This window comes from Oryctolagus cuniculus, chromosome 14 (assembly GCF_964237555.1).
Source record: "Oryctolagus cuniculus chromosome 14, mOryCun1.1, whole genome shotgun sequence".
NCBI lineage: Eukaryota > Metazoa > Chordata > Mammalia > Lagomorpha > Leporidae > Oryctolagus > Oryctolagus cuniculus.
Genome location: NC_091445.1, coordinates 67,596,586 through 67,609,120, shown reverse-complemented (window position 1 = coordinate 67,609,120; position 12,535 = coordinate 67,596,586). Strand labels below are relative to the sequence as shown.

Here is a 12,535-nt window from a genome sequence, read left to right as displayed (position 1 = left end):
TGCAGCAGCCACCACCCTCCAGCAAGTGCTAGGCTCAGGTGAGCATCCCAATACCCCTTCTCAAGGGAGGGAGCTATATGCAGCATCCATTAGAAGCAACAGGAAGAGCTTACATTGAATAACAACTAGAAGTTCCAGGTACACCTTCTAGTCCTCAGTTTTCAACTCTTTTGCAATCTCTTGCAATTCCTTCCACCTATCAAACAAATTTACCATGTAGTAAGTCCTGAACCAGGATCCACTTTCTCCTTTAAGGCCTCTAACCTAAATCCTTCCCTCCAAATAAATATAACATTTAAAGTCTTTAATAGAACTCTTTATTAAATTGCTCAGCCATCAAATGCTCCATAATCACACCACATATAGGAATAGTGTTATCTTCCTAGTTTGAATGCTGGATCCCAAAATTAAGCATCACATCTTATAGTACTTTTATATTCCTCAGTGGCTAGCACATTCCTGGGAACACAGAACACATGCTCTTTGATTTTTCACAATACCAAAAATACAATGAGCTTAACCAAACTGACATATGGTAGGCTAATTGGAAAAACTGATATATTCAGCACATTTTCTCAAGTACTCTTCAAGATCATTTTCAAAAAATAAAATTAATTCTCACATACCCAATAGTCACCAAAAGGAATAAATACAAATACTTGACTTTTTGGACAAAGGCAAAGAGGATTAAAGCTTCCAGCTCCATGATGAGGTTTATACCAAGATGTGGAAAGAGGGTATGTCCTCTAGGTCCTACTCAGTTTTACATAAAATCCATTTTGCTTCAACCATTAAAACCTCCTAGGTGTTTCAAAGGCTATGAACAGAATTCACCTTGGAAAGCTGGCAATTAAGTCCGATGCCATCATTAATCTAAGGAGAAAAAATACCTAATTTGCATTCAGCTTAGATCCCAGCAACTACCTAATTCTATCTGCATCCATTTGCCTCCAAACTCCCTACACACTGCTTGCGAACACTTCAATTTCTGTTTTAAATACATACTCACGTGATCAATGAAATATTTTTGAATACTTGTGTTATGACCAGCAAAGTATAGCTCTGCCAGTACTTCTAAAGGAAATAAGATACTACAATGCTAATATAAGTCATTCCTCTCGTGCTTCCCCCTCTTTAATCTTTCATGTTTGCTAGGCATATAATTGGTGCTTATTCTTCATCCATCATTATCTTTCTCAGAGATTCTGGTATCTTTTCTACCACTAGGTAGAGGTTCTATCTTCAGGGCTTTTATAGATGATTATTCACATATGTTTTGCCAGATTATTATTCACTTTCCCTTGTCAAATTGAGGCTTTCGAGGATCACAATCACATAGCTTGAAGGAGTTCAAAGAAGCTGAGCTAGGATCTTACATCATCATATTGATCACGGGCAGAGGCTGTTTTCCTGGCCAATGGCAATCAGCACTCAAAGTCTGACTGAGCTTCTCACCAGCCAATTTCAAACTCCTGAGGAGCATCACAAATCACATTTGATGTTTTATTTCAATAAGCACAAGAGAGAACTATCTAAGACTGTGTTTTGTGATGGTTATATCACACTTTTCTTTTAAGTTTTATTTATTTAGTTTTGAGAGGGGAAGAAAGAAAGAGACAGCAGACAGACTGACTCCCATCGGCTGGTTCACTCTCCCTACCCCTAGGGTCAAGCCAGGCCAAAGGCAGGAACTGAGAACTCAGTCTAAGTGCTCCCATATGGATGAGCCATCACCTTACTTGAGCCATCACCTTCTACCTTCCAATATCTGCTTTAGCTGGAAGCTGGAGTCAGTAGTCAGAGCTAGGACTGAAGCCAAGGGACTCCAAACGGGATGCAGGTGTATTAACTGGCATCTTACATGATAAGCCAAATGCCTACCCCTCTACTTTTTTCCTTTGATATATCAATTCAAATGTAAAAAGATGGATCTAATGGTTAAAATAATAAAATATGCTTTTATTTTTTTAATATATGCTTTAAAAATTGTTAGGTGCATTTTTAAAGCAAAAAAAAAAGAGTGAGGATTTTTCTTTGGAACAATTACTAATATTTGTCCAACATACAATACAGGAACAGAAGAGATGCTTCTTTTAAGAGTTTTTAAAGCCCGGGTTAATTTAAATATTTTACTAACAACTGAGGAAACAAAGAGTTATTAGAGTAAATGCCTAACACAGCAAGTTGCCCAAAGAAAAATACATACATGTACCTGTTTAACATGCAAAATCTTCATGTGTTCTAATGTGAAACAAGACCTTTACCAGGGTATTCTCCACCTGTGTTAAAGTCTTGCAAAGTGAGCTTCTTCCTCTGGACACACTTTTTACACATAGAAGCCCAGCCAGATGGAGGCAGACTTGTTTATGTTTCAACTAATTCACAATCTAAGAAGTCTAATTCTTTGGGATTTTAATGACATTAGTCTAAAGAAAACTGGTTGAAGTCTAATCCATAACAAAAGAATCAAGTCCTAACCCAATCAGTAAACACATCTGGAAGTTTTAAGGATACTGTAGGAGAAATGATCTGCTAATTTGGGGATGGAATATTTGAAGGTAAGTTTAGATAATAATTAAAAACACACAGCCCAGCAATTTCTGACAAAAGCACTGCCTCTTTGAGTATTAATAAGTAAAATTAGTGCCTGATCTAAGGCTTCATCTACCACTATTAAAAGGTAGGGAGAAACACCGAAGGCAGAAATTGAGGCTAAGCAACGATTCTCTCTCTCATTTTCTTGAGAATCTGGAGCACACTGTGAATTTTTTTGACCTCCAAGGAAAGTCAACAGCAAAAGAAAACTTCAGAAAGACTTTCTGCATCAGATTGTATAGAGTTGTGTTGCTTTAGAATGGAAGCTAGAAGCAGTCATGATAACATTTTGCATAGGTTTCATTTAACTGATTTTAAAAAATTAACGGAAAGCACTTCTTGAAGTTTATATTAAATTTGTATAGGGTTAAATAAGTGATATGAATTATAGATCCACTGTGTAGGCATTGCACATGAATTCAACTAACACTCTTCCCACACCTGCTGTGTTGACAGCATTCTGCAGAGCAGAAAAATTTTCTTTCTGTTCCTAGGAACTTACGGCCCAGAAAGGAAAATAGATATGTAAAAGGTATTATGAAACTAAAAATGAATGAAAGAGGTTTACTAGAGAGGTTCAAGCAAAGTGTCCAAGGAAATGAGAGAAAAGAGAAATTCAACAACTAAATTCAAACCATAGACCTGCAAAAACTCCTAAGGGATCCTCTCATTTACTCTTCTTTGTTTTTAACATATTAGAAATATGAAGATCAGGAAGATTAAAAAGTTTGCAAACATTGCAAAGCCTTTTAAAAGCAGAGCTTAGAAGGGACCCAGGTTTTCTAACACCAGCTTTACTTTGATCCCATTTTATGTCATCCTAACTTAGATGCTTCCTAAGTAGAACTTCACTTTTGAAAACGGCATGTCCAAGTGCTAATCAATGGACCTGCTATAATTGGGCATGGGGAGTTGGAAAGAAGAGTGAAATAAATCTTTGAACCTTAAAACATGTATTTTATCATTGATCACTTCTTCTATTTTTATGAGAACAGAATAAAGAGGAGAAGCAAGTGTATATGAATGGACATCACAAGACAAGGGGATGAAATGAGGAATTTCACTGTGAACACACTCATATGCACACACACACACACACACACAAAGAGGCAGACAGTGTGCACAATTACACCTAACAACACAAGACTATCACTGGCCCCATATTCTGACGGAAAGTTTGCCTATAATCTAATAAGCCCAGATGTCGTTTTATTGGTTTTTCTCTCCCTCTCTCTGTCAAGAAAAGTGGTCAGAGTTGCTAAAAAAGTAAAATTGGTATTATCATCCACCATAAATTTTTCTTGCAGGATGAGATACATGTGGCAGATTTCAGCAGGAACGGCAGGGACTCAAGCTAGGTGGAAAGCACCAGACAGACACACCGAAGAGAAACCAATCACACCAGGTGGGTGTCTACCGTACATTAAAGAGCTCGTGTGGGAACACCCCAGTTCTGGAGGGTGGGCATTCTAATTTTCACAGAGGAGAAAACTGAATCTCTGAGAAACTGATTTGCCTATGGGTGATAATGCCCAGAATTAAAAGGCCAGGCCATGGGGGTGCTGAAGTGCTTGCCTTTGAATGGCACCCTTTTCCCAGTGTAAGTCAGCTTTGCTGTCTTTCCACAAAGTGGCTTAGACTTGATAAATCAAGAATAATATAGCCTGTCTGGGGATGAAACAGAACATGGGGAACTCATTTCACATTGATATTGTAATATATCTGCTTGACATATTTGCTCATGGGTTGTGAGCACCTGAGGCATCCAGGCATTAGCAAGTCATTTACCACCTGAGAAAAAGTAGATTGTTGACTTAGTCATGTCCTGTATGTACATCTTAAATCCCAGTTGCCTGAGAAAATATTTCTGTCTGATGTACTTTTACCTCATTTGAGGCCAGATGGCACATTCTCTGGGACTTGGGCAAAACAAGCCGTCAATAAATCCCTGATTGCTAGCACTGACTCATGCTCATGGAAGCAGACACAACGAAGTCTCTGAAAAGAATATATCCTAGTCCCTCTCTGTTGTAATATGCAACTTTTACTTGCTTATCTCCAGAACATTCTATAACCAGTCCTTTTGTTTTTGGTTGGTATTTATTATAGGGAGACATTAAGTCAATACCTGCATGACACACAGAATGCTATTTACCTGCACAGAAATCTGCTTTTCATAGATTTATAGTAAGCTCATGCATGAAAAAAATGTTTTAGAGCTATTTTCATAATGCTTTGGCTATGGATAAATGATAGAGAACAGCTGTTATCTTGTTTACAGGTTTGAAATTAGTTAACAGTGTAATGAAATGGTTAAAAATGCTTATGAATATTAAACATGTATTTATATATATATATACATATATCTGTATCTGTACCCATTTTCAAGAATATTGAAGTAGATATTCATACACCCAATAGTTGCTCTTTAATTCAGTTATCATCCTAAACTACCATTTTATTGGGCATTTAATTTACATTATATCTGTTCCAGGTTGAGAAAAAAAAAATTTGCCAAGAAGACATCCATATTGTCCTGTTTGACACATGTGGCTGAGAGATGACTTCTGTCTTACCAAATTTCAGTGATTATCAAGCTTCAGAAATGATTAGGTGATTTGAGTGCCCTCATTACTTAAATAGTATAATGCAGAAATTATAGAATTTTTTAAAAGAAGAAATAACATAGGATTGTCAAAAGATATGTGAACATATTAAGAAAAAGAAAGTATTTTCATCATTGATATGCAATATTTTTAAAAATCTATCCTTAAAAGCAAATCTCACCCCCATAATTGTGTAATGTATCAGTGTAATGACCAAGAAAGGTAATCTTTAAGTTAGCATATTTGAAAAACATGACCCATGCCTTTTTTCTAAGTTAAACAATTTTCTGCCCCACATTCTCTCTCTATCAGTCAGATTTATCTTTACATTAACAATGCTTACCAGCAGATAGCCAAAAAGGCTGGCCAAGTTGGAAAAATGTCAAGATCTGTTTCCACGCTAGGGTGTTTCATGTACTTGGCAGAAGCAGGCTAAGACTGTGGCTCCATTTATTACATTATGCTATAAACATCATGTCTCGAGTTAACAAGATATTCAACATGACAATCCCATAGGTTACCAAGCACCATAAACATCTGTTAACACAGGCGCCAGAGACAGTGTAGAGAAGGCCTCTAGTATCCAGTTTAAAGTGGTTTATGATGTGGAGTCTGCTGTTTAAAAACTAATAATCTAAGACACAGCCTCAAACTCCAGCTAGAACAAATATTTGCAAGACAAAGTTATGCTCGGTTTGGAAAAAAAATGCACTCATGTCGTCCCTTTGTCATTGCGTTTATAGACTCTCATTTCACACCTTTGCCCATTATGCATGGGTTTTCCATGGCATTCAGGACACCAGACTATAATTTCACTGTGACATATTTACAAAAAAACAAAAACAAAAACAAAAAAACACTGAATATTGACTCACGAACTTTCTCAGATTAATGCAAAGCAAAAAAGCAAAAAGTTTATAAAAAGTTTATATAAGGATAGCAGATGAGGGGTGGGACAAAGTTTTTAAGCTACACTTGATGTTTTCCAAGGATCTCTAGGCTAAAAACACACCCTACTAGCTTCACCAAAGGCCTATCTGAAGGGAACTAAATAATAGGAAACCCCTTGACATCTAATCTGGGAGCACGGAGTTTTGCTTTCCACAAAAGGAAACAGAACTCAAAGCTACAGCCTACACAAAACCAACCACCCTGTCTGCTAAATCGTCTTACTTCGTTTCTATACAGTATTTAATTTCTGGAAATGTTTCAACAGTTATCACCCCCAAGATGTAGGGGGCACCCCAGAAAGGGGGACCTCCACGGTGATCCAGGTGGAAACCCAGTAGCTCATGGGATGGAGTCCCAGCCCTCACAGCATCACAGGTCATCAGGGCACACACTTGCCAGAGCGTCCTAAGGTAAACGCCCTGGAGACCACCCAGTCTCTGCACAGTGGACAGCAGCTCCCAGAGAATCTCAGAGTCGCAGCTTCCACTGCTCGCTGTCTGAGGATCTGCACTTACACATATACACACATAGAACCTTCACACATGCAGTTCCCCCCAGAGCCCCACTTCCAGCCCTCAATCCCTTTGAAGGCAACAGGTTCGGTTATTTTAAAGTCCCTGGTACGTAAGCCAATGCAGGAACTTCTGTGACTTCCCAACCCTCTGGCCTCCTGTTACCTTTCTGTGTCCCTTCCAAGGTCTCCTGGCATAAACAGGCGGGCGGCACCCCTAAGGGCTGCCTCCTCCCCCCTGCACACCCTACTGGCTCAGACGCCAACACGCCTCCCCAGGCACACACGCTCGCGCACACGCACCTCACGCCAGCCCACGGCCCCTGCAGCCCAGTCCCAGTGGGCGTCCCTAAGGACTATATATAAAGCCCCAAAATAGACGCCCCCACACACCCGCAAGGTGATGACCTTACCCTGCACCACCTGCCTGACACCAGCACCCTTTTCCTGGACACTCAGCTGCACCGCAGCCCTCGAGCCTCGGGAAGCTGTGTCAAAACTTTGAGTCTGGTTGATTTCATACACACGAGTGTGTCCAGGGCTATGGGGCTAGGGGAGCTGGGCTCGTCACAATTTCCACCCACCCGAGTTAACGGGGGACTGTTTACCATAACTCTACTGACCCCAGCTCTGTTGGTGCCAGTGCGGGGCTGCAGCCGTGCGCTTTGCCGAGCAGCGCAAGGTGTGGACGCTCACAGCCCGGCCTCCGCTGACCCTCGGGTCGCATCGCCAGGACCTCTCTGAGCAGCAGCTGCAGCAGCAAGCAGCCTGTGCAGTTCCCGCCCCAGACTGGCTGATGTCAAACACAAACACACTCGCAAAACTTTTACGACTCTAACACAAGCTTCCTCTGCGGAGACCTTCTGCGTGCACCACTGTGGAATAGTTCTCCAGTCGCCCCCAACTCCCCGCGACCCCCCACCAACTTCCAGCAGCGGGCGCACACACGTCCGCGGCGTGGATCGGGTTACAATGACCCACGAGCAGAAAACAACTTCTCCGCGAGGAGGGGAGTCAAGCCAACCCCCAAGTCATCCGGAAATAACTACCCGGCCACATAGATAAGCCCGAGCCCCGTTTTAACAAACAACTGGCTCCCCAGGGTCCATTCCCCGGGGCCCCTGGCACAACAGGGCGTGGGGGAAGAGCCCGACTCCCGGAACCCCTCCTCCAGTACCTCAGAGTCTCGCCTCGGCAGACACAGCGCGGGTTCGCGTCCGCGCCGGGGCCTATGGCGCGGGGGCTTCCGGCCCGCGTGGCCCCAGCCGGGGGTCCCGGCCGCCGCCCGGGCTCAGCAGCAGCCGCCGCCGCCGCCACCGCTGCTGTAGCAGCCGCCGCCGCCGCCGCCGCCGCTCCCCAGACCGCCTCCTCTTCCCATGGCTGCGCCCTGCTTGGCAGCTCGCTGGCTGTCAGACTCGGGGAGGAGGCAGGGGGCGGGGTGAAACGGGAAGGGAGGATGGGAGGGGAGGGGTGGGAAAAGGCGGCCGCCGTTCACCAGGGGTCACGCCGGGCCGGGCCCAAAGTCCCCGGGATCCTGGCTGCCGAGGTGAGGGGAAGCGGGAGTTCAGGGCGGCCGGTTCGAGACCGGCTGCGGAGAGGCCGAGCGCCGCCCCGGCCACGCATTCCGAGGAGCTGGGATGAAGCCCTCCCGGCGAGCGAGGAGTTGGAGTTGGTGCGTGTCACTCTCTTCTGGGCTGCGCGGCTCCTCCTAGAGGAAAATATTGGTAGTTGCGGGACACTTCCTTCCTCTCAGCCCGCCCCCGGTTCCCAAAAAGAAGGCTGGACCCAGAAGAGTGTTAAGTGCAGTGTATGAATTCAAAGGAACGCAGGAATGGGGAGAAATCACAGCCAGTAATTAGCTAACCAAATGAGACCTCTCCACCTGCCACCGATTTCCAGACTCCTGCTCACGGGGGCACGGTGAAAACTAGGAAGGACCTTATTTTAGAGGTTAGAAAACAGAAACAGAGGGATTAAGAAGTTTGTAAGGACACGGGGCGTGTTGGCAGAAAGGGACGTCCAGGAGCAGGGCACAGGGCTGCAGGAAGAGCAGACAGAGGCCCCAGCCGGAGGCTTGCCCTTGTCTGTGACCTAGGGGAGGGTTTAACTGCCTCTTGCTGCACATAATTCATCTGTCATATACCGGCCCTGCCTACCTCATTCCCTTACTGGGAAAAAAGAGCAAGACAAGTCGTTGTCAAAGCAGTCCCAGCAGTTGAAAGCTGTGCACAACTGTGTTGTTTTCACAAAGCATCCAACTCCGGTGCACCACATGCCTTCCATGCAGAGGACAAAAGTCCAGCTCCAGGTTGTCTTGGATCTGAAGGAGCAGCCAGTCATGCAATCGTTTCACTATTTACTTTTTACTGACAGCTGATTGTAATGTCACTTACCTGTAAGCTTCTAACAGCTTCTGCTTACTAAAAGACATTTTTTTTACAGAGCTCTCAGACACAAAGCTAAGTTTACACCCACAGAGCAATATTAAACAGTAAGTTAAAGAAAGTAAGCTTCTTTCCTTAGAATAAAAAGTCCCAAGGCATTGACATAGCTGTGGGGACCAAGAGTTGGGAAGGAACAACAAACATCCCATAAAACACCCCTGTTTTCAAATGAACCTAACAGAAAACCCTGTTTCTCACAGTCCTTTCTGAAGCTCAGCTGTAGCTTGCACCCTGGCTATTCCAGACAGACTTGGAAGGATTCCAGACCAGCACTCCCCCCAGGCAGTAGGGTGTGGAGTAGTTATTGACCTTGACCTGGTCCTGTTCTGTCCCTCCTCAGAAGGCTTGTCCCTCCAGGAGGCTGTTCTCAAACCCCTTGATTTCTGGGACTCCACACTTTGTTGGAGAAGTAATGGTGCTTACTGGGGTTAGGAGCTTTTACAAAGGCAACTTGAGAAACTTGGGGAAGGGAAGGGTTGGGGGACAGCCAGGCAAAACTCCTGCTGGGTGGTCTGTACATGCCAAGCTGACTGAAAGGGCAGGGGCTGGCAAAAGTGGAGGCCAGGCCATCCTCAAATGCTGACTCCACCCCTGTCTGAGACGACCTTCCAAGTTGGCTCTTCAATTCTGGCACCGTCAACCTCTCTCTCTTTATATCTTCTTGGTGCCTTCTCAGCCTCTGCCCTTCCCCCAGCCCTCCCTGAGCCCAGAGAATCCCAATCTAGTCCCAGAAGGGCCAGGTAAACTCAATGAAAGATTTTCTAAGTTCTGTTTCAGCTGTGAGTTGGTTTTGGGGCCAAAAAGAAGGATTAATTTCTTTTATCTCTGAGTTCAGCTGGTACCTCCATCCTTTAAGACATAAGTACCCTTCTCTGGCTATTGCTGTTTCTTCAATAAGAGGCCGTCTTTCACAGCATTGGAATAGACACACTGGCTAGTAGAAAATCATATGGAACCAGACATAAGCTTGCAATGTAAATGAAGGGCAGCCTTTATTTTTAAGGCCCTTGGAATAGGTTCTTTGAAATCACATATGTCCATGCATACAGGTCTACAGTTGTGTGTGCCTCTTTGTATTTTCCAAATCATAAGGGAATTTTATCAGATATTGAGTTTGGTTTGTTACAAGTTAAGGCATGTGAAAACACATTACACTGCATTTATTCATCCTTCTGCTCTGCCTGGAATATCCTATCTTACCCACTCAGAGAAAGCTTTCTCACCTTTCAAGTTCCAGATCAACTGTTTACTTCTTCTCTGAAGCTTTTCTTGACTCTTCCCCAAAGTGGAATGAACGAATTCTCCTTGCACCTGCACCTTATGGACCTTTATACCTGCTTTTATTAAATATCGCGGTTTTATTGCTTTGTCTGCTTTCCCCCAGTTGCTCAGGTCTCAAGTCTTTGCTGTTATCCTCACCTCTTCTCCCTCATGATCCATGTTCAGAATGTGTCTGCTTCTTGAAGAAGTCAAGAGGTACCCGATGGGAGCTACCCAAACCTGTCACTAGGATCACTACAGTGAACTCACAACTAGCTGGCCTCCGTAACTCAGCCACCCCACCACCAATAACAACCCAAAGTCTAATCTAAATTTAGATGTTGGAGGGATTCTTTTTAAAACTAGGTCATATCACATCATCCCTCTGCTCAAGGCTGCCCAGTGGTCTCCCATTTAAATCAATGAAATTCAAAATAGTCCATGCAACCCTACCTGAACTTTATATTTCTGTCCTCCACTGTATCTCCTGCTACTCTTCCCATCATTCAGTCACCCATTCTGCTCCAGCACACTGGCCTCCTTGCTGTTTCATAAGCAAACCAGACACATGCCTAATTTACTGGCTCTTCTCTATGCCTTAAATATTCCTCCCCAGATATCCATTTGCTTCCTCCCTTGCTTCCTTGAAGTCCTTCCTCAGATATTACCTTGTCAACATATCTAATTCTGACCAATGTCTAGCCCTTGGTAGAAGCTGCCCTTCCCCACCCACCCTGCTACACATGTCCACTATAGCTTGGCTAAAAGAATGGGCTGAATTTTATTTTATTGTTATTATTTGGGAGATATACACATACACTGATATACACTCACACACACACACAGAGAGAGAGAGAGAGAGAGAGAGAGAGAGAGAGCGCTCTCATACGCTAATTGACTCTCCAAATTGCCACAGTGGCCCCTGGACTGGGGCAAAAGCTGAGAGCTAGGAACTCAATCCACGTTTCCCACATGGATGCTAAGAGCGCAATTACTTAAGCCATCACTACTGGTTCCCTGACTTCCATGGTCTGCATATGCAGAAAGCTGGAGTCTGGAGTGGAGCCATGTATTGAATCCAGGCACAGTGATATGGGACACAGGCATCTTAAACTGTTAGGCCAAATGTTTGCTCCATAAACTGCATTTTAAAGGCAAGTTTCTTCAAGTGCAGGTATCTAGGTTAGATTGTTATCTCCTCAAACTACATAACCCCACAATATATAGTCTTTAAATCTATAGTTATCTGTGATGAGCGCATTGTTTTGGGCACTCTGTTATACTATAAAGTACTGAAGCTTTTCCTCAAAGCAAGATAAAGAGACCAAAACACTTGGAGCAGCACTGTGTAGGTGATCCATTTTATAGCATTTGTGATTGAGGGAGGTAGGACTGTGAGTCAGGAGCCTGAGGCTTCTGTGTGGGTCATCTGTGACTTCAGATGAGCTGGATTTTAATCTTGCATGGACTTGATTTCTTGCCCTATAGAATGAAAGTGTTGCTCTCTGAGATTATTTCAATTATAAAACAAATTGGTAGATTCATACCTGGGTGGTTAATTTTACACATCCCCTTTGCTAAGGCCATGGTACCAAGACACTTGGTCAGATATTACTGTAAGGGTGGGCATTTATTCCAATGGTTAAGATGCCTTTGTCCCATAATGGAGCACCAGGGTTTCATGCCTGCCTCTGACTCCTGAATCTGGTTTCCTGCTAATGCAGCTACTAGGAGGCAAAGGTGGTGGCCTAAGCAGTTGGGCTCATATCACCCACATGGGAGCCCTGGACTGAGACCCTGGCTCTTGGGTTCAGCTGGGGCAGTCCCAGCTGTTGTGAGCATTTGGAGAGTGAATCAGCAGATGGGAACTCTTTCTCCCTCTATCTATATTTGCTCCTCTCAAATAAATGTCTCTAAAATTTTTGTAGATGTCTTGGGAAAGGCATTTTGAAGATGACATTAGCATTTAAACAGTACACAAAGCAGACTTCCGTATATAAAGTGTGTGGGCCTCATTCAATCAGTTGAACACCATAATAGAAAAAGACTGACTGAGGGAGTTCTGTTAGCAGTCATAGAGCTGTCTCACATGTATCATATATGTGTGTATCAATTAGTATAATATATATCAGTAAAATCACTGAGTCTAAAAATAAAACACACTTTAA

General features: G+C 43.6%; 1 protein-coding gene across 8 annotated transcripts in view; it reads right to left on the bottom strand.

The window, feature by feature from the left end:
* GHR (growth hormone receptor) overlaps nt 1–8,349 on the bottom strand; it is a 311,129-nt gene extending 302,780 nt beyond the window's left edge. For 6 of the 8 annotated variants that reach the window (XM_070056268.1, XM_008262046.4, XM_008262048.4 and 3 more), the window contains exon 1: nt 7,841–8,334. The gene's annotated coding sequence lies outside the window, so the exon portion shown is untranslated. Of the gene's footprint in view, nt 1–7,840 lie in introns of all 8 variants that reach the window. The other 2 variants (XM_008262050.4, XM_070056271.1) reach the window with 2 other exon arrangements.
* Between the last annotated feature and the right edge of the window lie 4,186 nt (nt 8,350–12,535).